This window comes from Apium graveolens, chromosome 8 (genome assembly GCF_009905375.1).
Source record: "Apium graveolens cultivar Ventura chromosome 8, ASM990537v1, whole genome shotgun sequence".
Classification (NCBI taxonomy): Eukaryota; Viridiplantae; Streptophyta; class Magnoliopsida; order Apiales; family Apiaceae; genus Apium; species Apium graveolens.
This window is the reverse complement of record NC_133654.1, coordinates 180522742-180529182: the sequence shown is the minus strand read 5'-3', so window position 1 is coordinate 180529182 and position 6441 is coordinate 180522742. Positions and strand designations below refer to the sequence as shown.

The 6441-nt window shown below is 35.8% G+C and overlaps 1 non-coding gene across 1 annotated transcript; it reads right to left on the bottom strand.

Moving 5' to 3' along the window:
- Positions 1-4846: 4846 nt before the first annotated feature.
- Positions 4847-4953, bottom strand: LOC141681843 (small nucleolar RNA R71). Its single transcript, XR_012559265.1, has one exon. It is a non-coding gene; the product is annotated as a small nucleolar RNA R71 (small nucleolar RNA).
- Between the last annotated feature and the right edge of the window lie 1488 nt (positions 4954-6441).

The window sequence follows — 6441 nt, the reverse complement described above, 5'->3', positions numbered from 1 at the left end:
CTCATAATACTCATGAAAGTCTTGGTCAAAAGAAATGAACCAAGTTGATATCTTAATGCGATGAAGTCGCAAAATATTCAGTATATATATATATACATATATACTTTTCAAAATATTGGAAGTCCTCTTCCATGCATAATATACACAAAGTCCCAGTGTATAACTGTATAAAAAAATATCGTTGCAAGGTGATCTCATATATCTAACCTTGTCTCAACGTTTTTCTGAAAATCTTTGTCATTCATAAGACAATTATTAATTAGATATAAGTTTAAAAGACGAAGTTACAAGATACCCCAATATACTTATATCTTTCCCAAATACTACTTGAACTACCACCGTTCAAGTTATAATCAGTTTCAAAAGTTCATCACATAGATGAGACTATAAGACAAGATTTGAATAGATTCAACCTTTGAAATATTATTAAAGGAAATGAAGTTATGATATACTTCATTTAGTTCTGATATATATATATCCACATATACATCTTCTTTATACATTTCCTGAAAACCTCTGTCATGTAAAGTATGAACAGAATTGCAATATCCAATAAATTTGGAAAGGAAAAGAATTTGGCATAAACCAGATATCTTGCTGATCAGGCAAAGATTTCCATAAGTAACCTTTTCTACTAGTAGATGGACGAATTCCCCACTGGTCATCACCGTGGTCGTAATAGGACCTTATGCTGGACTGCCACTCAGCCACTTATGCATTTGATGGACTCCCACTGAGCCACTTACACTATCATGGACGCCCACTGAGCCCATGTTGCTTATGCCGAATCAATAGATGGACTTACTTCCCGAACGTTGGGTAAGAAATCAATTCATTTACCAAAACTGCAACCGTGTTGCGAATATAAAATACACCACAGAGCCGGATCCCTCAGGTTTTGAGCGAGTATTTAAATCCCCTTAAAAAGGAAGATCTTAAATATAAAAATGAGTTTTGGGATCCGCTCTAACTTTTAAAAATCATTTTGAAGACTCGAAAACACTTTAAAGAGCGTTTGGAGTAAAGCTGATTAATGAAGTAAATCAGTCCCCAGAATATTTAGAAAATGTCTGAATATTATTATTTAAATAATATTCCCATAAAGAATAATCTTTATAAAAATAATTGAAGTAGAAGTATTAAAACTTATACTTGAAACGAGTATTAAATAACCAAAGATATACTTATATGAAAGTACTATCTTTATTTGAATAATCGAAAATAAGTTTGATTATTGACACCTTATTCTTTAATAAAATAAAGAATATATCTCAGCAAATAATCGGAGTCATAGATCCTCAAATGAATATTCAAATAATATTCATTAAATAATATAAACTGAGTCATAAGCCCTCGAATGAATATTCAAATAATATTCAATAAATAATATAAAAGAGTCATAAGACCTCGAATGAATATTCAAATAATATTCAATAAATAATATAAACGAGTCATAAGCCCTCGAATGAATATTCAAATAATATTCAATAAATAATATAAACGAGTCATAAGCCCTCGAATGAATATTCAAAATAATATTCATTTAATATAAAGGAGTCATAAGCCTTCGAATAATATTCGAAATAATATTCAATAATAAAGTAAAGTTAAAGTTATCGAATAAACCTTATTCGATTAATAGTTTTGAAAACTATGACCATATATATATAAGTATATATATATATATATATATATTTATATTCATATATACAAAAATCTACTCGGGATCCTCGACTCCCGGTTTTAGAAAATATTTTCACCTTTGGGTCCCTATACTAAGGGTATATGCAAATTACCGCTATCCTCTAGCATAGGTATTATCAACTGAATCAACATGTATATATGGAAAGAATACGAAACAGGCATGCATATATATATACCATGGCAGCATGCTTCAATATATTGCAACATTTGCTAATTAACCAACATGCATCTATCGCAAGATAATGCAAATACATATATACATCACAACAACAGTTATAACGGTTAGAAAACTTGCCTGAGCGACTTGGGGTGATAAAAGGCTCGGGACGAGTCTGGTAACCTATAAACAACAAGTAAGTTGGAATTAAACCAAAGTCACTTGTAAATCTATACTTTAACTAACTTAGACTCTAACGCTTGTTTTGCGCTTACTGACTCGCTTAAGTCACTCGGGTACCCTCGGCTCCACCATTTTTAATAATTTAACCTTTACGAGTTTTAAGGCGATTCCTTCGCGAGTGTCTTACCAACTGCCTAACACACTTACCATAAATGTTTCATACATTAATTAACCCTTTTTGGTCTTTAACCTATGTTTCAAAGTAAGGCGAGGGGTAAGGGTTCGTTCGCGAAACATCTTTACTTAAAACGGCCGTTTCTCCTAAACCGTTCATCGGAATCGAGCGAACTACATATCAAAACGAAGCTCGTAACACGAACTATCTAAACATGGCAATGGTCAAAATCTAGCAGGGGGTTCTCGGGTCCTAATGTTATGCACAAAAACAGTCTAAAGAAAACCGGACGTTACGACGGCTATGTTTACGCGATTTCCCAATTTAAAACCATTCAAAACCAACCCAATTCAACCTCAAATCCAACATACAACCAATATCCATCCTTATCACATCATAACAACCCCAACCAATTCAATTTTAACATTCATACTTATGCCTAAGCTTGAATTTAACTATACTACAATCTTTTAATCAAAACAACAACATTTACCAATCCGATTCAATACCATTTCAATCCCAAACTCTAAATCACAAACATCAAGCTACAATATCACCCTACTAATCAAAATCATCTTATAATACATAGGAATCTAGGGTTTGGAGATGATATACCTTCCTTGAAGTGGTGGGAGTAGCTAGGAAGCCTTAAGAAGCTTTGAGAAGTCTTAGGAATGCTTGGATCTTCAAGGAAATCAAGAAAAATTTCAAGTTAAAAACTTGAAAACACTATTCATTGTCTTCTTCTTTGATTAAATGAAGAAGATTGAGAATGAATTGATGGCTTAAACTCATGATATAGCCCTAACTAAACATAAATATGATTAGGGAATTATCTTACCAATTTAGGAGGCTTGGATCTTGAGTTTTGAATTCTTGCCCATTTGCAATAGTAAAAAGCCGAGAGCATGAAGAACAATGCCTTGGTTTCTTTTTTTTTTTGATGAAAGTGATTTGCTTGGCTTGGTTGATTGGTTTTGTGTTTGATTTAGTTAATTACCTTGTTGCCCTTGATTTTGTGTGGTTAAAAAGCCACCACATCTCCTTCCTTCCCATGTCATGCTTGTGTCATCCTCATGATGTCATCCTCCCCTCCTTGTCCTCTTCTCATTGGTTGGGTGACATCATCCTCTCTAATCCCTTTGATTAACTTCCTAATTGTTTGCCTAATGACCGCTGATCTGTTATACGGTTCGCTTAACTTTCGTTTTCGTTTATCGTTTGAAGGATCATACCCGGGATCTTATTACTTAGGTTCCCTTAACCTTTCTCAATACATTATATTCCTTTTATGATCCTCTCTTATAATCCTTTAATTTAAATCATTTTTATCATGTTACCTTATACTCAATTCTTTCCGTATCTAGTGGATTTCCGGGAAAAATCAAAGTGTTCGGAATTGGATTCTGACTATCTTTACATACACTTATATACCATATAAAGTGCCAATAAAATCTCAGAATATCCATAAAAGAACCCCTACCTAGTGTGGCATGAAAAGTTTTCTCATTCAGCAAAAACACTATTCATAAGGGTTTCAAAAATTTTCCAAAAATTGGGGTTATTATATAGGGTCTCAATATAATTGGTGTCGATTCAGCTTCTATCTCTTTTGTGGATGTCTGGTAGTAGGGTATCTAGTTTCGTGTTATCTGATTAGTTGTCATCACCATTGCATGCTACGGTTAAGAACAATGACTTTGAATGAAGTATTTAATGAAGTTAGAATCCCATTTTTGTCTCGTATAAGTAATTCAACCTTAATTCTCTAGTTAAATTTAGTTAGTGTAATCTCATAGTTATAATCAAAACCAATTTGTTTATTTGTCTTAGCATTGAACGATAACGATATCATTGTTGCATAAGTGAATAAATTGAAGTTATCCTAAACCAGTCTCTGTGGGAACTAACTAGAATTAATTCTATATTATTTGTGAATGTGTATACTTGCGTATAAATTAAGCGCGTGTTTTCATCCTAAAAATTTTTTGGCACCGCTGCCGGGGACTCGTTGTTAATTTTTAGTTTATGTGCTTGAAATCAGTGGTCGTTAAAGTTCACTGACTCGGATATTTTACTTGCTTGTTTACTTATTGCTTTTTCAGGTACCCTAGAGAGCGTTTATGCTAACGCGTTCTCGATCTCGAAAGAGAACACTGGATAAAGCGGAGGAAGAAGTTGTAGTAGAAGAAGAGGTCATTTTTGAGGAGAAAGTTGAAGAAGAAGCTCTTGTTGAAATGGGAGAACTAGAAGCGAATCCGAAGGCTTTGATGGATTACTCTCAACTGAAGATCAATGATATTCAGTCTAACATTGTCATACCAGCCATCGCGGCTAACACTTTTGAAATCAAGGCTAGCACGATTTAGATGGTGCAGGACTCGGTCCAGTTTGGCGGTTCTCCGACGGAAGATCCCAACATGCATATTAGAGATTTCATCGAGATCTGTGACACTTTCAAATTCAACAATGTTTCTGAAGATGCTATAAAGCTAAGGCTTTTCCCTTTCTCTCTGAGGGATAAAGCTAAGTGTTGGTTGCATTCTCTACCACCAGGCTCTATCACCAAATGGGAAGATCTTGCTCAAAAGTTTCTTACTAAATTCTTTCCTATGGCGAAGACAGCTGCAATCAGGAACGCTCTTACTCAATTTGCACAACAATCGGGAGAGTCTTTATGTAAAGCTTAGGATTGTTATAAGGAGATGCTTAAAAAGTGTCCACATTATGGGATGCCTAATTGGATGATTATTAACTGCTTTTATAATGACTTGGGAGCACAGTCTAGACCCATGCTTGATGCAGCATCATGTGGAGCCTTATGGGCTAAGAGCTACGATGAAGCTTATGAGCTGATTGAAAAAATGGTTGCTAATGAATACCAGAACCCTTCTCAGAGACTAAATCAAGGAAAGGTAGCAGGAATTCTGGAGGTGGATGCAGCTACTGCTACAGCTGCTCAGCTTAAGGCTTTGACGATGAAGGTGGATTCTTTGGCTAATTAGGGAGTTAATCAGATCATTAGTGACTGTGAGCTTTGTGCTGGTGTGTACGAAACGGAGCAGTGTGCTATTTATAGTGATTCAACTCAGTTCGTGAGCAATTTTTAGAGGTCGCAACAACCAGTTTCAGCCACCTATCATCCCAATAACCGCAATCATCCTAACTTCAGCTGGAGCAACACTCATAATGCGGTACAACAGCCTTATCAACAGTATTCAACAAAGCAATTCAACCCTCCTGGTTTTCAGCAACCGTAGTATGCTCCAAGACAACAACTCCAACTGCAACAAACTAATGAAAAATATGAATTGGAGGAGTTGAGGCTCATGTGCAAGAGCCAAGCGGTTTCTATCAAGACCTTGGAGAATCAAATTGGGCAGATTGCCAATGCCTTGCTGAATCGACAACCTGGTACACTCTTTAGTGATATAGAAGTTCCAGGCAAGAAGGAAGCAAAAGAGCAGGTTAAGGCAATTATATTGAGGTCTGGGAAGGTGGCAAGCCAAGATAAAGCTCAAGTTCCAGAATCTGAAGACGTGGCTGAAGAAGATGTGCAGAAGGAAGCAGAAGTGGAACCAAGGAAGAAAAATATTAAACACACTCCTCTTGAGGGTAATACAGGGGAGAAACAGGTCTATTCCCCACCTCCTTTTCCTAAGAGGCTGCAGAAGCAAAAGTTGGATAAGCAGTTTGTGAAGTTTTCGGAGGTGTTCAAAAAACTTCATATCAACATACCTTTCACTGAAGCTCTTGAATAGATGCCTAGCTATGCGAAGTTTATGAAAGGTATTCTCTCTCAGAAAGTGAAGCTTGATGACTTAGAGACCGTTGCTCTCATAGAGGAATGCAGTGCTACAACAGAAGTTGCCTCCGAAGCTTAAAGATCCTGGGAGCTTTACTATTCCATGCACCATTGGAAACTTGTCATTAGACAAGTGTTTATATGATTTGGGAGCTAGCATCAATCTGATGCCTTTGTCTGTCTTCAAGAAATTGGATTTACCTGATCCAAAGCCTACTTTATGTCCTTGCAGTTGGCCGATCGTTCGATTACATATCCACGAGGCATTGTGGAGGATGTCTTGGTCAAGGTGGACAAAATCACATTTCTTGCTAATTTTGTAATTCTTGATTTCGAGGAGGATAAAAAGATTCATATAATCTTGAAAAGACCATTTTTGGCTACTGGCCGAACTTTGATAGATGTGCAGAAAGGTGA